Source organism: Atractosteus spatula, assembly GCF_055471065.1.
Source record: "Atractosteus spatula isolate fAtrSpa1 chromosome 10 unlocalized genomic scaffold, fAtrSpa1.hap1 SUPER_10_unloc_6, whole genome shotgun sequence".
Classification (NCBI taxonomy): Eukaryota; Metazoa; Chordata; class Actinopteri; order Semionotiformes; family Lepisosteidae; genus Atractosteus; species Atractosteus spatula.
In genome coordinates this window covers 1,086,761-1,109,997 of record NW_028296626.1, presented here as the reverse complement: position 1 = coordinate 1,109,997, position 23,237 = coordinate 1,086,761, and the positions used below count along the sequence as shown (strand labels likewise).

The 23,237-nt window shown below is 42.8% G+C and overlaps 2 non-coding genes across 2 annotated transcripts; one reads left to right on the top strand and one right to left on the bottom strand.

Annotated features, from left to right (window-relative positions):
- Window positions 1–13,466: 13,466 nt before the first annotated feature.
- Window positions 13,467–13,560, bottom strand: trnai-uau (transfer RNA isoleucine (anticodon UAU)). The gene is made up of 2 exons: window positions 13,523–13,560; window positions 13,467–13,502 (listed from the first exon to the last, which is right to left on the bottom strand). It is a non-coding gene; the product is annotated as a tRNA-Ile (tRNA).
- Window positions 13,561–21,659: 8,099 nt separating this feature from the next.
- Window positions 21,660–21,733, top strand: trnat-agu (transfer RNA threonine (anticodon AGU)). Its single transcript has one exon. It is a non-coding gene; the product is annotated as a tRNA-Thr (tRNA).
- Window positions 21,734–23,237: the final 1,504 nt, after the last annotated feature.

Genomic DNA, 23,237 nt, shown 5'->3' with positions numbered 1-23,237 from the left:
GCTGATGGGTTTGCAGGTGTTGCTGGTGCCAAACCCGGGAATTACACCACGCTGTTCAGTTTTATCTGTACACCACATAGGTAATCTGAACGAAATAACAGAACAGTACAGAACACGCAGTCAGGAGCTTATGCAGCGTTTCATCTTGAACACGACAAGAGAAAAGGCACACTGCACGTCCGCGAAACATCACGTCTGACTTCAGAGAAAGTGACATCAGAGAATGGAAGTTTCAGACCGCTTTTTTGTTACAGGTTCAAGCAAACCTGAAAGTTAGGGAGTGTTTGGTCACTTTTGTATGAAAAAGTGTTTGAAGCCTGTAATTATAATTTGCCCTTTTTTAATTGTGGTTGAAATCCACTCCCGTGTACCAAGACCTTACAGTATATTCATGTTTACTTAAATAACTAACTATTGGACTATTGGACATTCGTTGGTGTTTTTTTTGTAACGATTGCTATTTCATGCAGGAAAGAAAGGAACCCAGACCCAACGTTTGCTTTCAGGTGCGGTTCATTTACATAACGGACATCTATTTCTGAGGAGCCTGATTTAAATCACACAACCCCGGTAGAAGTCAAATCGACAATCTTATAAACCGAAATCAGACACGTTATCCATTAAACCACTAGCCCGCCACGTAACTGAATTGCACCATGGTGAGTTCAGCGCCGCTACTAGTAATACCCCACCCCCATCTTAAATTTCTACGTGAGAAACGTGTTTTTTACATTTTTATCAGTTTTTAAAAATCATCACTTTTAAGCAGACAAAGCCTTTATGTGTCGCTCTGAATTTCTAATTGATTTAGAATTCCAAGAAAAAAGAGTTTTGTTCCACAACGGCGTGAAATGATCACGTCTTTCACTCTACTTCTCTCTTGTAGTAAAGCAGATCTTGCTAGGTGAGCATTTGCTCCGGTAAATTAGGTCACTTTTCATGTTAACTCACTTCTTCTAAACACAACATTTCCTGGTGCATGTTTTCTCCATGAAAAAAGACATTTTCCCTTACATGATTTCTCGTTTTGTTTCATCAAAGAGTACAGAAAGAAGAAAGAAAGAAAGGAAAAGTGTCGTAAATGAACTCTGTCGCCCTTGGGAGATGTCAAGCGCATTGGACATGAAAAGTGCACAATAAAAGCCATTTCTCTTCGTGTCGGGGCTCCTATTGAATGTAAAGGAGGGAACGTGCTCAGCCAGCCGACTCAGCGCTTACTGAACGCAGGTGTCTCAGAGCGGTGTGTCCAAGTGGCAGTAAAAGAGGAGAATTCTGCCGGCGCCGTGGCTTAGTTGGTTAAAGTACCTGTCTAGTTAACGGGAAATCCTGGCTCCAAATCCTAGCAGTCCATCGCCTGTGTTGCACTGGACACCCTGTAGATCATCAAAAGCATATTGAGCTCCTTGGTAATGAAATTGCCGGATAAAAGCCATTGCACATCCTTTCTCAACATGCTCAGCGAGCAGGCTCACCGCACACCGAACGAAGATGTGACAGAGCGGTGTGTGCAATTGGCTGTAAAAGGATATTGCTTCGCCGTCGTTGTGGCTTAGTTGATTAAAGCTCCTGTCTAATAAACAGGAAATCCTGGGTTCAAATCCCAGCTGTGCTTTTCTTCCTGTCTTCTCGCACCGTTTATTGGTATAGACAACATGCTTCTGCATTATGTTTAAAAGTGTTCATTTCATTTTTGGCACAGCTTATTTTTCAAGAAATCCACACATTGCGGAAGATAAAGTGCTCATCTTTCTTATCAATGCAAAAGAATTACTGCCAGCTGGCAAGAAAATGACAACGATTTGTTTTTACTTTAGCCAAAAATCTGTGAATGTAGAAAAAATACGACATGTGTTAGTTTCTATGCCACACTCAGGGTGTCCTTCAGTTAAACACAACGTTGGTAGATCAAACGCACGCAGAGACACACTTCGAATTAATCCGATCTAAACATTACCTTCTCTAAATGTGATTGAGTTTCTTTCCACGTCCTTAGCCATCTTGATGTTTGCAGAGATTTTCAACTTTTGACACGAGTCAAACTACGAGTAAATAGTTGAGTACCTAAGTCAATATCACCGGGAATGTGAAAATAAATGTAAACATCAATATTTCTGCTGTCTCCTGAGAAACACAAGTATAGAGTCAAAACACAATAAATAATGCTAAAAAATTATTCAGTTAACACCCAGATGTGACAAAACACATTTAAGACTTACATCCCCTTTAAATATGTATTTCCTTAATATCAGTTCTCTTCCCTCCCCAGGACACTTGCAAATTCACTATAGCATATTAAAAGCTGTGTGTAAGTCTTACATGTGTTCTGTCACATCTGGGTGTTAAATTAATAGATGTGTTGTGTTATTTAATATGATTTGACTCCACGCTTGTGTTTCTCGGGAGACAGCAGAAATATTGGGGATTTGCGGCTACAGAAAATAATGTGAACTTTACAGGCAAAAGTAAGGTTACGTTAAAGAAACAAAAACTTATTGTCACCCTTTTTAACGTGATTTTTTAAGACATTTGTTCGGAATAGTATATCTTCTCGTGTCTGTGGCTGTTATCCTACAATAACGGTGGTGAAATAGCAGGAATGTGCGGAAAGAATCGGAGATTGAACAGAAGACTCATCCAGTCGATAGTAAGGTTGTGTAGGACCGCACACACTACGATGTCAGTGTTGAGTAGCGTGGTTTAAAAGCTTCTTCACGAACCAGGAAGGAGTAGAAACCTAAAGTCTTCTGATCCGTAATCAGACACGTTATCCATTGTGCCATTGGCGTTTGCATCGCGTTCCCATACAGCACCACATTCAGTTCAGAGCCGCTACTATTCATGTGTTTTGTACGTGTCTAGTTACTACGTCTTTCATTATGTCTGGTTTAAAATAATATATCTTTAAAACAGACAAAGAGTTTATGAGTCTCCCTGAAATTCACACACGAAGAATAAAAGATATCGCGTTTAAAAAGAATACAGAGATGCCGGCGATAGAAAACGGAGCGTCTTAAGTGCGCGCTATCACTGAACTAAACTCCCGATCGGTAAGTTTGTCGGCGGCTTTTTAATTGTGTTAGGAAGAGCAAACAGTCCACAGTGTACATTTTAAAGGTCTAAGCAAAACAGTCAGACGTGAGGATTATTCAGAACAGGAGCCTCTACTTCTTTGTATACTGAGCTTTCGGGTGAACGTCAAAGTGAAAGACAAATTCGCAATTTTCCCTTTTTGATTAAGGAACAAGAAAACACCATCCTTCGAGCTGGATTCAAACCAGGGACATAAGAAATACCCGCTGTTTTTGTTTACAGTCTTAAGATCTAGTAACTGAGCTATCGAGAGGTCAAAAAGTAAACGCTTTGTCACACGTGTAGCCCAATGTAGTTTAGTGTTCCTCTTTATTTAAATCCCAGTTCGACATCAAAATACTCACTCCCATAGTCTCGTTCAGAAGAAGAAATGGACCAGGCTTCCACTGTATAAACGTCCAGAGTTCTTAACGTAAAACGTTTGAAGGGACATCAGTGCAGGCAAAAATTGACCCTTTTTCTAGTGGTATCAGGATCATATAAAACCTTTCTTTTGGATTGAGAAGAGGATCATGGAGACACTCAAAACATCCCTGTCTTTGCTTCTTTCAAGGACGAATGGAGTATTGAGCTGCAAGCATCGGTTCAAATCAAAACTCTCTGCTACTGCAGTTGCTTGTTTGAGAGTTTCTTCAAATCTTTCAACTGAACGTTGATATCAAGGGATATTGACGGTAATATCATACGGATTTTGGTTTTCTTTTGATCGAAAATTGTATTAAAATACAAGCCTCTTTCACATTTGTATAATACTTTCCCTTGCATCCTCAGATAAAAATTCTAAATACCACAAAGTTACAATATATGGAATAGCATTTATTTTAAAATGTATTTTAAAATTTGCATTTAATTAGAGCTATATTTAGAGCTTAGTAAAGATAACATTGCTAATATTGATGGAGTAGAAATGTAAGATGAATTGATAGCTTTTTCTGAGCTAAAAAGTCCTACAACGCCTCCTGTAACAGGTAAGGACTCATAGCAAGACATTGCTATTGCATTGCGCATTTTGCAGATACGACCAGTTTCTGCTTCTGGTGAGTGCATTTTTTCCAAACTGAAATTAACAAGAACATTTTCAAGATGCGCCATGTCCCTAAATCGTTCATCAGGACTACTATTAATATCAGGTGAAAGCAGTACAAAGCATAAATTTAACCTATTAAGAGACTATATCTGTCAGCTACTGCTGTAAGCCATGTTCAGCCAACGCTAGAAATATTACTGCTCTACTACAGTAGCTAAAGAAAGCAAGTCCGACTTAGAAACGGATCACAAGTCGAAGACATAAACCGACAAGGATGGGACACGCGTGCAGAGCACAAGGGATTAGCAATCCATCGCCTTAACCACTCGGCCACCTCGTCACGAAAGCCATCTACACTTGGGCATGATTTTGGTCGGCGACCAGGCTCAGCGCACATCGGCCTCAGATGTCTCAGAGCGGTGTGTCCAAGCGGCTGTATAAGAATAGGTAATAGGTTTATTCCATGCTGAAAAAAAAAGAAGAAAGAGACAACAACGTTTCGGCCGTGGAGCCTTCTTCAGGTGTGAGAGAGACAGGGCAGTAGGCAAAGGTAAAGTAGCGGGAGAACAAAGGTTTGAGGGTGGGTATCCACCTGTATAAGAATAGTGTTCTGCCGGCGCTGTGGTAAAGCTGGTTAAAACACCTGTTTCATAAAGAGGAGATCCTGGATCCGAATTGCAGCGGTAACTTTTTTTCCTGTCTTGTTTTACAGAACATGTAAAACAACATGTAGAACAACATTACCGGGAATTTCCAATAATTACGGACATTGGCAACTTCCAAGCAGTTAGTATTCACCCATGGAATTATAGGTTCCAGTGGGTGGCGGGAATGCTCCCGTTGCATCTTCAGCTAAAGTAATTTAAAATACATAGCAAAATTGTTTGAGAACTTGACAAGCAAAAACGACAGATCGCCGAAGTTGTATTTTAATATTTTCGTATATTTACTTTAATTTGAATATAAATGTTAACATAAACGCTGTTCAATATAATGTAATTTTGTTGTACTTTTAAAATATTTTAGCTGAGGATGCGAGGGGGGCTATTACACCTTGCCAAACATCTAAATAACTGTAAAAGAGGCTGGCATTTTAATAAAACGGGCGATCAAAAGAAAGCTACAAATAGTACGGTATTATGCTCAATATCCCTCGATACTGAAGGTCAGATGAAGAACTTGAAGAAACTCTCAAAGAATCAACGGCAATAGCAGAGGATGTTGATTTTGAACCAACGTTTGCACATCAATTATCCAGCAGTCTTTGCTTGACAGACTTCCTCAAGATATTTGGTGTTCTATGTAGAAAATCGAAAATTAAAAGTGCTAATGTGCCAAGAGGGGTGGTCCGAGGCAAAGACTGCGGTAGAGGAAGAATAATCTCTGCCCCTGAAAGGCATCATATTCGTTGAACTGCCTCCCAGCTGTGACTCTTGCACGAATTTCGCGGTACGTGTGTACGAGCTTATAATTCAGGAATATCAATAGTCAGACGTTTATGGTGGGTTTGTGTTTTGTATTATTTAGTGAATGGAAAAAAAAACATTTTCAAAACTACAGCTCGAATGAAATAATAAAAAAAGTTTATTTGCCTGTTTGTTGTAACAGCTGTGCCAAAAATATTCATCTACATCAGAATAGTACCTGAACGGGACTGGACCGTATTGGATTTTAGGAAATTTATTTTTGCACATCTTCGCCTACGATCAGGAATACCTTCCTGTTTTCAGCGTGTTTATTGTTTCTACCTGTGATCTCGGAAAGAAAGACCCACTACCTGTGAAATAGGTAAAACCGAAATATTCCGGGAATTTGCTATGGTTTGAGAGGAGTGTATGAAGGTATTAAAGGAGAGAAGAGACGTGCATTCCGCACGGGGAGCGCAGAACCCTGAACCGCGCCTGTGTCTTTTCTTATATAACCGCTGAGCCCGGACACAGCGTCTCCAGCCAGTGAAATACAGGAGAAACCACAAGGAAAACAATGTTTCTTTTAATAAGTCTTCTTCTGGTTTTCTATTTCGGTCTTTCACATTTGAATGCATACTTTGCAGTTAATCTTTCCTCGATTACAGGCAGCCCAAACAGTTCTTAAGGCAGACATCGAAGCCTATTTGACTTTCTGCTAATCACATAAGTGTTCAAGAAGTATTTCCCTGCCCATCATGTGCCCCCAAGCCGGTTTCTCCGTTTTCCTCTTCCTGTCGTTGTCAGCGAGCACAAGAAGACAGGAAAAACGCAAGGCAGGGAAAAGACGGTAGCTGTCAGAGTGGGATTTGAACCCACGCCTCTATTCAGAGACCAAAACACACAAGTAATGGAAAAACACGAGCCCTTAAATCTGGCGCATTAGACCACTCGGCCATCCTGACAAGCTGCAGATGTTAGTGTGCTGGAAGCACAAGTAATTCACAAAACTGAGAAATGGTTTGCTGGAGAAGCGCCAAGTTGCCTGTTGTAGCCTAAACGGATCGCGGAAATCAAATATTCGGATCAATTCAGAGTGTGCTTTACAGCCTTCGTGTAATATTTTGATCTGCTAGGGTGCAGTCGTCTTCACAATCTGGATTATCTCATAAAGAGCGACGTCAGTGTAAAACAGCTATCATTTTTAAGAACAGACGTTGTATTGGATATTAATAATTGATTTATTTTCCTGATTACAATACAGTATACTTTCCTGATTGCAATGTATTGTGAAGCATAAAAGCCAACTGCATCAATCTCTATTACGCGTCATTTATGAAGGCGTTTCAAATAGCAGCCAGTGCAGTATTAACGCTTTTGGAGCATGTATTACATTGTAAATAGTCTTATTTAAATAGGTTTAAATTCGCACACTGTTATTTAGACAGCGCAAACCAGTCTGACCTCCTTCAACTTTCTGTGCCCGCTGAGTAGATCTTAAAGCAGCTGCAGCCAGAGTAGCCGTAATGGCAACAGTGTTTGGAGTTCGGCTTATTTCTTCTGCAGAACCACCGGTATCGGAATATACAGTACTGATCCGCAAAATAAGCACTTTCGGTTTCTGATCGTTTTTATTTTTTTATTTAAAGTTGCTCTAAACTTTACATTTGCTCGTACAAGTTTCCTCTATGAAATAAATAAAACATATAATTTAATACAATAACCACAGGCAGGAAGGCTCGTTGTCAAAGGCGTTGTGTTCAGTAAGCAGTTTCTCTTGGAGACGTTTGTTCAAATCCCACTTCTGATGAAAAGCTTTTCTCGTTCGAGTAGAAACGATAGAAGCCTTAAGTGGGAAAAAAATCAAAACATCTCGCATTTCACGTGTTTAATGTTAATTGTCTCAGTGATTGATGGCTCTTCTCCCTTGCAGGGTGATGGCAAACTTCTTCAGAGAGGGAGTCTCCCAGGTACGGCTTTTCTTCGTCAAGAGCCGAGACAACAGAAACAGACTTCAAACTGACATGAATTACTTCATGAGCGTTTATGACCGTCTTTAAAAAGCTGAGAGCAGGCGAAAACGTCATTGGAAATGAGGAAATGTCTGCTGACAGTAAACAGAGCTCACGCTCAGCTGTGAATAAGCGCTCCTCGTTAGTACAGTGCTGAGTACCTACGCTTGTTTCGCGGGAAACCGGGGTACTTTTCTGTGACAGGGCGCTGGTTTAATTTTTTAAAAACCTGACTCCACTTAAAAGTGTGTACTGTGGACTAACTTTCGAAGTACTTAGTGCGGTAGAATATGGAGATCAGCTCTAGCTCTGAGCTCAACTGCAACAAGAAGTCGTGCTGAACAAAGTCAGAGCCCAGCTGAACGTGTGCTCAGTGTGGTGCTCAGGACACTGGAGCATTGTTGTGGTTCTAATTAGCACGAAGTGCAGGGGCTCTGACTCAGAACGTTTCAATTTATATGTTCAGTAAATTAAAATGCACGACACGTTAAAATCGGATAATGACTATATAACCGAATGTCCCTCACAGTTTAAAAGATACCAGTAAGGACACACAATTACTGCGAATGCGATACTTATTGGAAATAGTCCCAAAACAAGCACGTATCGCAGCTGGTAGACCCCTGTAATAATTTTGCAGTGACAGAACACTTTGAAGATTTGCAATCTATTTAAATATGAATTTTCTAAATTTCTGTTCTCTTTACTCCCTGGCATAACTGAACTCTCACCTTCACATACTAAAGGCATTACATGCATTAGCTGTGATAATGCTTCTAAGAAACACAGAATGACATTTAGTTTTGTTCCTCATTTCCCCCAAGAAAAAAAAAGGAGTACATTTCCGCCTGGAATGATTGATGCCCCATCAAACATGTTTTAATATCCCCAGAAGTTTATACAGTAGAATCCTGGTTTGTGGCTTAAATTCAAGGTAAAAAATACTAAGGAAACGAGTTGGAAACAATGTCGATCTGGGATTTTACTCATCCGGAACATTTCACTACATTGGGCAGTATGTGCCAGAAAGCAGCTCTTGATAGCTCAGTCGGTAGAGTGGGGAACTCTAGTGGAAACACTTGGGAATCCTTAGGTTGTTGGTTCGACTCTGGCTTAAAGGAAAGTTCCTTTTGTGTATTTTAATCAAAGAGTTAAAATAGTGAATCTGTGTAATTCAGTCGTTGATCAAAAGCTCAATAAACGACGAAGCACAGGCTCCTGTTCCGAATTCAGCTCCCGTCTGATTGTCTTGTTTTGGCCAAGATCTGATCTATGAATTAAGGGAGTACTCTGTCTGCTTTGTAATTCAAAAACACATTTTGTAATGCAAATGTCAAGTTTTTTGTAGATATAAAGGTGTTCTCTGTTTTCAAAGGATAGCTACTTAATTGGCTTTATGATTTGGTATTGATTTTGTATCGTTGTATTATTAACTTTGTGCTTTCTGTGTTTTTATCGTATTGTGAACTTATTTTTTAAACAAATGCTTACAAAGGCAGACACGGCACACATCTGTTTATACCAGCGGTGAATTGTACATTTTTATTAAGTACAATCTACTGTGCACTTTTGGGAGTATAACAGATTCGATATAAAGTGGCAAAAATATAAAAGGGGAAAATACCCCAGACTGCGTGTAAAGCCCTTGTTGTGGCTGTTGTTTTATTTTTAGATAAAAATGGCGTACTGTGCACGAAATGTTGCAGAAACACAATCTGATATTTTAATAACTATTATTTTAATAATTTGATAAGTATGAGGCCCCGGATCCAAGTCTTCGGTTCTGATTTTTTAAACATGATATCTTCCCTTCCTCTCGATGTGAGGAATTGTTTTTTTTCACATTGCGATCCAAAGAGCCTCAGACGCACAGTCTAACAGTAACCAAACCAGAATGGATTCTGCTTGGAGCCGGACTGAGCTCATTCTCACTCTCTGTGCTGAAAACAGAATTATCTCTTCCCCAAACATCGTCTACAGATCACTTGTGTGCTTTTAACCTTCTCGCAGCTAGAGGCGAGACTGAAGCTGGAGATGTGAAGGCACCCGCTGGTGCATCTTCTCCAAATTTCACAATCGCGACAGACTTCTCTTTTTTAAAAAAAGTAGATATAGCCCTGAAAAAAGCATTAGCTTTATCAGTTTTTACATTAATCGATTTTGAATCAAATATTCTATTTTTGTTGCAATTTACATAATAATAATTATTATTATTATCGCTTACACTTATATAGCGCTTTTCTGGACACTCCACTCAAAGCGCTTTACAGGTAATGGGGAATCCCACTACCGCCACCAATGTGCAGCCCCACCTGGATGATGCAACGGCAGCCATACTGTGCCAAAATGCTCACCACACATCAACAATCAGTGGGGAGGAGAGCAGAGTAATGAAGCCAGTTCATAGATGGGGATTATTAGGAGGCCATGACTGGTAAGGGCCAATGGAAAATTGGGCCAGGATGCCGGGGTTACACCCCTACTCTTTCAAGAGATGACCTGGGATTTTTAAAGGCCAGAGAGAGTCAGGACCTCAGTTTTACTTCTCAGCCGACGGACGGCACCTGTTTACAGTTTAGTGTCCCCGTCATTATACTGGGGCATGAGGACCCACATGGACCGCAGGGTGAGCGCCCAGCGACAGAAACCAGATGGTACCGTGTGTCGGGCTCGGCTGCGAGCAGGACAATGACGTCACGGGGACAAAGTAGAAAAAATCAAAACAGTTCTGTAAAAGACCTGTGTCAGCTGTCGGTTAGCAGTCTGGACTCTAAATCCATCGATCTGATTTCAAATCTCTCTAACACCTGAGCTGCGGCTTCTTTCGAGTAGTTATTCAGGAGAACACTATGTTGATTGTATAGATGAAACGTTTAATATATTCAGGTGGGTAGCTACTTCAGCATGCATATCTGCAAAGAAACAAGTAATGTTTGTATATAAATGAATGTCTCTGACAACTTAATGTTAGTTTTTAATTTAGTTTTAGTTTTACGATGTAGGTCAGGCGTTGACATATGCACAAACACACGAAATGTCTCACTCCTGATTCAGCTCATGCTTCATACGAGTGAAGCGATTCCTCCTGCTTCTCGTACAACCATATCAGAAAAGAAGCCCGTGTCACCCAGCTCTGATTCAAGAGCGACTCACATCTTGACAGGGTGCCCCTTTGGTCAGAAAAAATAGTTGTCAGAAAATGTGAGAAAAGGAAAGTTATGTACAGTAAGCTCTCACACACAGCTCTCACACACAGCATTAGAGATTGGAATCTGATTGTAAAAAAAAAAACTGCCCATCTCCCCGGCATTTAACGGTGCTGTTGTTTTTATTTTACATATTGTTAGCATTTTAATGAATTTTTAAAAGATTTATACACAAATCGCTAAATACGAAACGTAAAAAAACCAACTGTAAGCAATTGACCATTCATATTCCTGAATTTTAAATCCCTGTGTTTATCTGTGTCCAAGTGCCTGGTGCAGCTATTTTGAAAGCATACCTCAAGGAGGGCTTTACACGCAGTCTGGGGTATTTTCTCCTTTTACATTTTTGCGATTTTATATCGAACCTGGTATACTCCCAAAAGTGCACAGTAGCTTGTACTGTGTGCCCTGTTTGCCTTTGTAAGCGTTTGTTTAAAAAATAACTTCACAATACGATAAAAACAGAGAAAGCACAAACTTAATAATATAATGATTCAAAATCAAAACCAAATCATAAAGTCAATTAAGTACCTAACTTTTGAAAACAGACAACACTTTATCTATAAAAAACTTGACATTTGTATCTATTTTTGAACTACAAAGCAGACAGAGCAGTCCCTGAACTTAAAGACCAGATTTGTTCAAATCCCTTGTACCAATTTAGATTGATCTTGATCAGAACACGACCATCAGACGTGAGGGGAATTCGGAACAGGAGCCTCTGCTTCGTCATTTATTGAGCTTCTGATCAACGTCTGAGTGAAAGTTATTTATTGTCTTTGATTAAAGTACGCAAAAGGCACCTGCGTACACCTTTTAGCTTATAAATTCATCGTACATTTATATCCCATCAATATAAACAATGTTATCTTTACCTGGCACTAAATGTAGCTCTAAATAAATGCAAATTTTAAAAAAACAGTTAAAAATTAATGCTATTCCATATATTGTAACTTTGTGGTATTTAGAATTTTTATCTGAGGATGCAGGGGAAAGTATTATACAACTGTGAAAGAGGCTCGAATTTTAATACAATTTCGATCAAAAGAAAACCAAAATCCGTAAGATTTTACCGTCAATATCCCTCGATATTGACGTTCAGTTGAAAGATTTGGAGAAACTCTCAAAGAAGCAACTGCAGTTGGAGAGATTTGATTTGAACCGATGTTCGCAGCTCAATAATCCATTCGTCCTCGAAAGAAGCAAAGGTTAGTATGTTTTGAGTGTCACCATGATCCTCTTCTCAATCCAAACGAAAGGTTTTATGTGATCCTGATCCCACTAGAAAAAGAGTCAATTTCCTCCTGCACTGATATCCCTTCAAATGTTTTATAAGAACTCTGGACGTTTATACAGTAGAAGCCTGGTCCATTTCTTCTACTAAACGAGACTATGGGAGTGAGTATTTTGATGTCGAACTGGGATTTAAATAAAGAGGAACACTACACTACACTACACTTGGGCTACGCGTGTGACAAAACGTTTATTTTCTGACCTCTCGATAGCTCAGTTGCTAGCTCTTAAGACTGTAGAAAAAGCAGCGAGTATTTCTTATATCCCAGGTCTGAATCCAGTTTGAAGGATGGTGTTTTCTTGTTCCTTAATCAAAAAGTGAAAATTGCTAATTTGTCTTTCACTTTGACATTCACCCGAAAACTCAGTATACAAAGAAGTAGAGGCTCCTGTTCTGAATAATCCTCACGTCTGATTGTTTTGCTTAGACCTTTAAAATGTACACTGTGGACTGTTTGCTCTTCCTAACACAATTAAAAAGCCGCCGACAAACTTACCGATCGGGAGTTTAGTTCAGTGATAGCGCGCACTTAAGACGCTCCGTTTTCTATCGCCGGCATCTCTGTATTCTTTTTAAACGCGATATCTTTTATTCTTCGTGTGTGAATTTCAGGGAGACTCATAAACCCTTTGTCTGTTTTAAAGATACATTATTTTAAACCAGACATAATGAAAGACGTAGTAATAAGACACACGTACAAAACACATGAATAGTAGCGGCTCTGAACTGAATGTGGTGCTGTATGGGAACGCGATGCAAACGCCAATGGCACAATGGATAACGTGTCTGATTACAGATCAGAAGACTTTAGGTTTCTACTCCTTTCTGGTTCGTGAAGAAGATTTAAACCACACTACTCAACACTGACATCGACGTGTGTGAGGTCCTACACAACCTTACTATCGACTAGATGAGTCTTCTGTTCTATCTCCGATTCTTTCTGCACATTCCTGCTATTTCACCACCGTTATTGTAGGACAACAGCCACAGACACGAGAAGATATACTATTCCGAATAAATGTCTTAAATAATCAAGTTGAAAAGGGTGACAATAAGTTTTTGTTTCTTTAACGTAACCTTACTTTTGCCTGTAAAGTTCACATTATTTTCTGTAGCCGCAAATCCTCAATATTTCTGCTGTCTCCCGAGAAACACAAGCGTGGAGTCAAATCATATTACAGTACACAGCTGATAGTAATTTAAGTAGGGAGCTGCGTCAGCATGCGTGGGCATGCTGCAAAGGGAAAAGTATAGGTTTATTCCATGCTGAAAAGAGAAGGAAACAATGTTTCAGCTGTGGAGCCTTCTTTGATTGTGACTCGAAATAAACCTTTACCTTTACTTGTTCGTTTGATGTTAATTTATCTCCATCAAATACCTAAGAGTATCTAAACTCGACAGTTGCTTTCAGTAGCTAAAGACAGGCTATACTGCTCCAGGTGAGGCTCGAACTCACAACCTCGGCATGACTCCGCTGTGCACTGTTGTATAAGTACCGTGCGCTGACCGATTGCGCCACTGGAGCTGTGCTTCTCATACAGACTGACGCTGCAGAAACACAGGGTGAAAACGGTTTCGGTTGTGGATCCATCTCCTCATGGGGAAAAGCAACAGTAAAATAGCAAGGAAAATACAAGAAAAGAAAGTGGAAGAATTGTGCTAACAGCAAAGAGGGACGGAGGGAGGTGGTCGGACAAGTAAATCAACCCGGCGGATTATTTGTAGCGACATTTTTGAGTCAATCAGCACACGGATTTCTCTTCATGTGCCTTAAGCTGTGCAGTTTGTATTTTCGATGTCGATAGGTTTCTTCAGAAGTCCAGTAAATTGACAATAATGGAAAACTAGCTGACGCACCCCGTCGTGAAGACCCTCTGTAAGGTGATTACACGTTTCATTTTCAAGTCGCCTCCTTTACACGCAATTGCAGCCCCGACACTGAGAGAAAGCATAAGAAATGGCTTCAATTTCAATGTGAAAGCGCAGTACAGGCTCTATGGCTTCACATCTTCCATCGATCACATAAAATTGCAGTAAAGCGCTCTAAATATGACTCTGAAGTACTGGGAAAGATGATTATTTTGAGCGTGCCTCCCAGGGTCTGCTACGAGGCTGAAGTTGGCTTCTTATTCGCCAGCTTCTTATTCGCGTTTTTCGTTCCACCTTAAATGCTGCTGCTGTTATGTTATGTCGCCTTTCGCCTGTAGATGGCTCTCGTCGATCAGTACTAATCCGGCTGGAATACTGTAGACATCTTCAGTGAAAGGGAATATCCAAATAAATAGCGGCTGTCCAAATTATATTTTTGTATGGAATATATTTCAGAAAATCGCAAACCAATTTTAAAAACTCATCACAACACGGACTTACACTGGGAAAGGGTGATTGCACTTTCTGCTTATTGCTACGGCCTTCCCCCCGATTATGAAAATGTCTCATAGTTCTGACACCGACGTGTGAAAGACAATGTAACAGACTATCAAAATCCTGAAGTACAAAAAATTTTAATGCACCAGTTTTTTAAATATGACCCTCTGATCTTGGCATGTCAGAATACATTGGGAAAAAGTATGGCATGAATTGCAATGGCACACATTGTTGAGAATATCACTGACCTTGCCGATATTTGCAGGGGATACGAATGTTTTGCACATGTTAAACTACAACACGTAAAAATTGAGCTCCTTAGTCAATATCACCAGGAATGTCCAATAATGACAAACATCAGTAGCTACAAAGAAACTTAGACTCGCACATGGAGTTTTATCTTTGAATGGAGGGTGGGAGAATTAATTTATACTCTCGTTGCTCATTAGCTAAATTATTTTAAAAATCTGACACAGATTTGTTCAAGAAACTTGTAATCGCCTTAAAGAAAGTCTTCTTGAAGATGTGCACCAGCTAGCTCTCCACTGTCAATTGACAGGACTTTAGAAGAAACTGTTCTCATACAACCATCATACAAATTACACATCTTAAGGAACATGAAGAGAAATCCGTGTACTAAATAACATAAAACTGTCGCTGCAAATTATCACCAAGCTGTTTTATGTGTCTGACCACCTCTTTCCTACTTTGCAGCGAGCACAATTCTTTCTGTTTCTTCATCGCTATTTTACTGTCTCTTTTCCCCATGTGGAGATGGATTCACAGCCAAAACTTTAGGTCGGTTCCTGTTACTCTGTCCAATTGAAAGAGCTGTATTAAAGGCACTCCCATCTCTGCAGGAAAGTTATTGCTGCTCTCAACACAATATACTGCAGCCAAATGTGATAGTGATACTATCACTGCCTGTGGGCCACGTGTTCCTACTGTCAGCCTATTATGTCATGTTCATCCACACCCAGAAACATTACTGCTGTAGCACAAGATTTATATAGGCGCAGTCGATAGAGCATGAATATCTTAATCTCAGAACTGTGGGTTCAGCCCCCACATTGGGTCCCTCTGTGTCAATTTGATCCTCCCAATCCTCCTAGCAGGACCTGATGGTGTAACACTGATACCCAGTGCCTTATATGACCTTTACGTAATTCAGCTTTCTTTCCACTTGATTCAGATTTTGATCTGAAATCATCGGCCGAGCAAGAGTTTGTCTAAATCGAGGGAGATCTGCTCTCAAGAAAGTATTAAACACTTCAGCATTTACTGTTCGAATACCACACTTTGTCAAAACACTGCTGCTTCTTAAGCTAATAAGTAACAGTTTTTGAGCACGCCTTGTATTGTTAATGCTTATATTAAAAAAGCATAAATTCACATAATGGAATTTGGATGGAACAAAGTAATTCAGCCCCTATACAACATTACAAACCCACTGAAAACTGTAAAACAAACAAACAAATGAAACAACTTCAAAACAAAAAGAAAAAGAACATTAAAAACATTAAAAAGAATTTAACTGCGAGAGCTTTTTCAAGTTTTCGGTACTCCATCCAGTAGTTACGTTAAGCCTTATTCAAAGCCCAACTGCAGTAGGCAACTACATGCTCCCCATCTGGCCCCTCCTGCGCCAACACCGCGCCCAACCCCCGAGTCACTCGCGTCGGTATCTAGGACATACGGTAACCGCGGGTCGGGGTAGGCCAGCACGGGGGCCCCCACCAGAGCTTCACTTAACCGGCCGAAAGCCCGAGTCCAAGTCAAAGCGGTGGCCCTTGTTGGTGAGGCAGTGCAGTGGGGGAGCGATGCTGGCAAAGTCCTGGACGAACCTCCGATAATACGAAGCCAACCGATAATACGAAGCTGCGCAGCTCTGCGACGGTGCGGGGAGTTGGCCAGCCCCTCACTGCGGCGACCTTACCTGGGTCTGTAGCCACCCCTCGCTGTCCAACAACATGTCACCTCCTGCCGCAGGAGCTCGCACTTGCGGGGGTTGAGCCTCAGGCCAGCACGGCTGATGCAGGCCAGCACCGCCTGGAGGTTCGTCAAGGCCTGGTCGAAACACCTGGCATGAACCAGCAGGTCGTCCAGATACAGCACACACTGGTTCCACAGGACCGATGCCAGCACCTTCTCCATCAGCGTCTCGAAAGTTGCCGGGGCATTGCACAGGCCAAAGGGCATGACAGTAAACTGCCAGAGGCCCTGGCCGATGGAAAAGGCCGTCTTCGGTCGAGCATCGGGAGCGAGCGGTACCTGCCAGTAGCCGCAGCGGAGGTCCAGGGAGCTGAACCAGGTCGACCCGGTGATGTAGTCCAGGGCGTCGTCTATCCTCGGCAGGGGGTAGGAATCTTTCCAGGTGACCTCATTGACCTTGCGGTAGTTCACGCAGAACCTCCATGAGCCGTCTTTTTTTCGGAGAAGTATAGCTGGCGCCGACCACAGGCTCGCGGAGGGCTCAATCACCCCCGCTGTGACAATCTCCCAGATTTTTTCTTCGGCGGCAGTACGCTTGGCGTGAGCCATGTGTCCCGGTGGGATGCAGATGGGCTGAGCGTCGCCAGTGTTGATGTTGTGTTGGATCAGGGCAGTGCGGGTGCAGTCCTCATCCCTTGCCGCAAAGAGGTCCTCGTTTTGGGCGAGTAGTTCCTGGAGCCGCTGCCGCTGGTCCCAATCGAGGCCCTCGCAGCTTCGCTGGTAGAGGTCCTCAATGGCGAGCCTCGCTTCCACGCAATGCTCGGCCCCCGCCACCACCACCGCCACCTTGTCAGGCCCCCCGGGTGATTCAGGGGCAGGATCCGGCACGCTCGCTCCCCTGCTCGCAGGCCCTGCTCCGCCCCTGCGACTGCCACCGCCACTGCCTCTTTTTCTCCCGTCTCCGGCAAGCCCGTGTCCCTCGGCCTTCGCCGGGCCTGCCCTCCACCAGGTGAAGTCGCTCCCCCTGCCACACCAACTCCTGCCATCCCAAGTCCAAACTGGTCCCCACTCGCTGCAGCAGGTCCAGCCCCAGGATGCAGTCCTCCTGGATGGGTGCAAGGTAGCAGGCGCACCGTCGCTGTACCCAGACGGAAGGCAAGCACCTGTCTCCCTGTTTCGGCACGGCTCCTCGGGTAAGAGGGCCTTGAGAAAGGCCTGGAGAGCCATCTCCCGCTGCGCCTCCCGGGGGAAAGCCGGGTATCCTCGGCGGGCAAGGAACATGACATCAGCGGCGACCGGGCCCAGCCGGAGAGCTGCTGCCAGCGCCGCGTATTCACCTCAGTCCTCCTCTGGGACATCCAGGAGAACCTGGCAGGCCACTCCTTCCAGCGCCGCCGCCAGGTGGCCGGCCATCTCTGCCCGGCTCCAGCCATTTGTCCGGGCCGCGAGCTGGAACTGAGCCTCGTAGGTTTCCCAAGGCGCTTCCCCGTCGTAGCGACCGGGTCGCACCTGCGCTGGCGGGTGTGGGAATAGCTGGCCGGCTCCGGCAGGGAGGGCATCTTCTCTCTTGGGCATCCACTGGCGGGAGTAGTGGGCAGTCGCCCCAATTCTACCAGCGGGACCACTACTGGGTTGCCCTGGTAAGGGCTGTGGCCACCTGTCGCACCCAGGAGTTGCTCAGGCTCTGTATGTGCGCTGACAGTGGGTTCGGTCTCTTTTAGGGTTAGCCGGCGCTTGACAGAATCAGTTAATGTCTGCCATGGTTTGTCCATCCTGCCCGCTCTGACACCAATGTAACATTTTTCAGGTTCCCTCGGGACAAAGGTCAAGTGGAGACATGATAGTAAACCAAGCGACGGCTTTATTCTCCAAACAAAACCACACAAAAACCAAACACAGGCTATACACACATGAGGAGACCGATAGAACACTTACACATGGTTAGGGTGGTAACTCGTTAACTTCGGGCTATACACTTATAGAGCTATACAGGACACTAAAACTACTATCACAATATTTACGTATGCAGATACATATCATCATGCTGACTCTCAGACTCCCCCCGGCTACAACTCCCAGCCTGCTCCGCGGTACTATGAGCGCCTAGGTGCGCTTCCTCCTCACCACTGGGCGAGGGTGTTAAGGTATTATGCTATTGGCTTGTTTGTTTATTACCAAATAGATTCACCGCTGTAAAAATAAACTTTATAGTTTTCAGTATAGTGTTCAGAGGCTATTGGGAATCTTTTGCGTTTGCAACGTTTTTTAGGAACACGTATTTTGTTTGTGGCAATGTACACTTTGTAGTGTTAAACGGGGACTGCTGCCCCAGTGTCTCCAACCAGTTATTAAATCTCCGTCTCAGAAGAAATTATTAAGGGTACTGCAAAATGTGAGAAATTCCGAGACCTTCACAAATTCGTGAACGTTGTGCAAGTCCTGTATGGTCGCCATGTTTGTGGAGATCAGCGCAAGGCTGCTCTCATCACGGGTGAGAGCTCACGAGAATTGTGATGTAGGGGCTGCCCTTCCTGCTGGGGTCAGTTGTAATGAACTGAAAGCAGCGCCCCAAACTGGAATTCAGCCTTAAGATCAGAAGCAACAAATGTGGCCGCTGAAATTAGCCCCCTGTTTAACTTGAATTGCCTTTAGTGTTGACAGCATGAAGTCTGCAGAATAATTTCTTGCTTAGAATGTTTTTTCTTTCCATTTACAATGATTTTTTTTCCTTTTGTCTGTTTGTATATCATACATCAGCTCCACTGTTATACTCCTGTTTTTAAATTATTTCATATATTTTCTCCTGTAATTCCTCATATGGTTACCTTATATTTCTTAATTAATTATGGGTTTTCTTATCCATTCAGCCCTGTTTGCTGGGTTGTTAGATGGTCTAATTTCCAGTTTCGTCTCCTATGTGTTCCGATCATTTGATCGCAGCTCATCTGAAAAAGGTCTTTACACCCTGTATCATTCACACCACACTGTGTTGCAGACAGTAGCTGCGGTCACCCACTTTATCTGTCTCTGGAGCTGTAATCGAGAGCATTATCAGATATGGTATTTCAGTGTGGTTCGGTCATCTATCAGTTCATTTTAAATGGCAAATGACCAGCCTCATCCAGACAGCTTTCAAGGTCAAGGGAGTGAAACAGCAGCCCTCCCTGCAGGCCATCTTTGAAAAATCCCTAATCAGACAGGCAGGAAAAATGATATCAGATCCTTCCCACATCCTCAACCCTGAATACCAACTTCTTCCTTCTGGCAAACATTTCAGGGCTCCCAAATGTAAGTGAAACGGATACAAACATTCCTTTGTTCCATTATGCATTACAGCTGTCAACACAAAAATGTCAAGGATAAACAATTTTGACTCTTACAACCCACTTGGGTGCAATATGTTCTGTGATGTGTTATAAACGTTACATGCTGTTATGTGTTCTACTGTACGTGTGCAATAGAATAATGTGCAATGTCTTTCTTATTTTTTGTAATAGTGTAATGTGCAATGATTTCCTTTTCTTCTCTCTTTCTTATTTTGCATGCTATTTAAATGTACAGGAGTGCTGGTTGTCCATAAAAAATTTGCCTCAGGGGACAATAAAAGTCTTTTTTGCCCATCTGTTGAGAGAATTGAAGTGTGAAAGAGCGTGAGGTGTTAAAGTAGCTCCTGTCAGGTTTATTATATTGCTGTTGCTTTGTTTGACTATACTGTTATCTGTTGTGGGAATTAAAAAAAATCATCTGTGTTAGTGTGGGCATGGCTCTGTAAATGGCTGACTTAGCTTTTAACTCATCATTCTGTACGGTACGAAACAGAGCAGAAGATAGATAAGACTTTATTGATCCCGAAGGGAAATTGCTGTGTTACAGCAGTCCAAGACAAGGTTCAAGTCCAAGGTCCAAAGTTCACAGAATTCTCTCAGGCCCTCTGTGTTGCCTGTTGTTACCTGGAGGAACTTCAGCTCGTTCATTGGCTGAAAGTTCCATGGGAATCAGAGTCCCACGTGGGTTACTCGGCCCTACCAGACACTGATTGGTTGATCAAGGTGAGATATGAGTCACTTACTCCTGACACTTAGGAATGCAGTCCAGATGTCCATCTGGCACTCCCTAGACAGATAGGCGCCAATGGATGACCATTGATCATGATAGCCAGGCTTAGCTAAGTGCATCCCCCTTTGGGAGCTGTCCCTTATCAAAAGAAAATATCTTTAAATCAGCCTGCATGAATAGTTTCTCTGTGGCTGCACCACAGAGATGAACAGAGAGATGAGGCCTCATTTGGGAAAGCACCGCAACACTTAATTCTGTCTTATTAACAAGCATTGCCACTACACGGGTTTGCTTAAACCTTTGATAAAAAAAGTGATCTGATCTGAAACTACCCAGCTTACAATCTCTGAGGTAGTTGTCACTAAACTCGGACGTGATGTGGCACACATGTGCCGTGTGCCTTTACTTTTGTAAAAAACTGATATCGGGAAAAGTTTCTTAATATTTCTTTTGATTAGCATGCAAGAAAATGTGATCATTACCTATGGAATTTCCCGCCAGCGTGGAGCTTGAATTCACAACCTTGAGATTCAGTGTTCAAGAGTCACAGAAGAGGTCGGCCTGGTCTTCAGTTTGCCAACGAAAAGCTCCGGCAGTGCTCCTCTGTAAAGCAGATTGTTCGGATCGGTTATGTGGGACGGCACTTCGATACTAAGATCGTTTGCAGCACACGCATGGTTTCCCCCCTTCACGCAAAAAACATAGACGAAGGAAGCTCTCTTGTCTTGGGCTGCTGACTCACGGATTTAAAGCGCTCTGGGTGCCAGCTAAGTCTCTAACAAGCACACTATAAAGACAGGAATTACACTTTGCTCACGTCACGCATGGAATGGCGAGGCTACTTGTTCCAATATTATCTAGTCTCACCTCATATGGTGCCGATTCCTGGTTTTCATTTAAGAAAGAGCACTGCAAACACCGTAAACAGTGCAAGACGTGTGATGAAAGAAGTCTTTTCCCCCCTTTGTCTAAAGCAGAACACAGCGGAGTCATGCCGAGGGTTGTGAGATCAAGATTTCAGTGGAGCACTGTCGTCTACGTCTTTAGCTACATGAGTTGGACATCCTCTTGTACACGGAAAGCAGATTGAGATCCTCTGACATGAAAAGTGCCAGATAAAAGCCATTTCTCATCCTTTCTCTTAGTGGTGGAGCTATCGCATGTAAATGAGGCTACTTGCAAGGCGAGCAGGCTCGGTGCACACCGAACACAGATGTCTCAGAGCAGTTGAGATGTGTCCAAGTGGCTGTCAAAGGACAGCACTTTGCCGGCGCCGTGGCTTAGTTGGCTAAAGCGCCTGTCTAGTAAACAGGAGATCCTGGGTCCGATTCCCAGCGGTGCCTTTCTTCCTGTCTTACTGTACAGAATTTATCCTTACGGGCAAATCCCATGCCTTTTAATTCAGGTGAATGCAAGTGTTCGTTTCCTTTCTGGAACAACTTGTTTTGAAAGAAATCTATACAGCTTGCGAAAGATGAAACACAAATCTTGCTTATCAGTGAAGAAGAGGTACTCCCAGCAGGCCAGCTAATACCAGCAGTGATTTTTTTTCACCCTAACCCAGAGAATGGAGAAAAGCGAGGCGCCTGTGGCTCTGCAGTGTAATCAGTTCGCGAGTTCGGCGGTTAGCTGAAAGAGTGGTAAATGGAGCTCACCCCAGCCCGTCCTTATTCTTTTAAAGAGGATAAAAAATTAACTTCGCCGCCATTACTACCAGCTTTAAAAGACTGCCATGGGCACGGAAAAAAACACACTACAGATGACTTTTCTGGAACCGAAGCAGAGATTCCTTTACGAACCAACTGATAAAGCTCAGCCAGTGAATACTGTTAACAGAATGTGAAAGCACGATCAACTTTGTAACTGCAACCACAGGAAAAACAGCAAGAAGCAGGCTCCATTCCCCATTTAAATCTGTCGTGCAAGGCATGCTTCTTGAACGCATGAAGTAAATCCCACGATCGCTTTTGAACTTGGACAAAGTGCTTCCAAAGGAGCGCTATGCGCAAAGATTTAACAAGCTCAACCCCCGCCAACGATTCGGTGTGAAGAAGCAGAACATTCAAGTTTCACAGACAGAAGCGGCACACCAGCACAGCCAACATTAAAACGGAGGGCACACTACAATTTGCATTGACACAAAAGTGATCTGGGCAGACGTCGTTCCCTGCATAACGCAAAAAGTGGCAAAGCGCTTTTGGGTTGAGAGGACGCAAGAAGGTTTTTGTTTTGTGCCTTGATGTCAAGCTGAGAAAGTATCTTTAAACACTTTGCTTAGTTTCTCGAGAGACTGCCAAAAAGCAGTTCCCTCCCTTTTGTCTGAAGTCAGCTGAAAGGGGGTCTCAACAGAAGCACCTGGCAGTGGTGGGAGTCGAACCCACGCCCCCAAAGAGACTGGAGCCTTAATCCAGTGCCTTAGACCGCTCGTCCACGCTACCCGCTAGGTGCTGTCTCTTTGTCTCATTACTTGCTCAGAGGAGGTCGGGTGGGTTTTGCTCTTGTCGCCCGACTTAGTGGCGTTATGACCGTGGAACCGACTGCACCTGCTTTTTCTGAGATGCTTCCCCTCTCATGGCGAGATCTCGACTTCTTTAACACCTCTGGATAAAGATCTTCTGTGGAGCAGGTTTCAGACCTCTGCGTACAGCACCCTTGATGTCATTTTATTTTTACAGCAGCCGCATCCGGAAAGTTGTGTCTTTTACGTTTTATTTGAACAACAAAACTCCATACAATACAAACAAGAGCACATATAACGTATCAAGAAATTATCAGGGGCACATGCTATAATACAATTACACTTTATGAAAAACGATTACACAAGGTAAATAAAGATAAGGTCGGCAC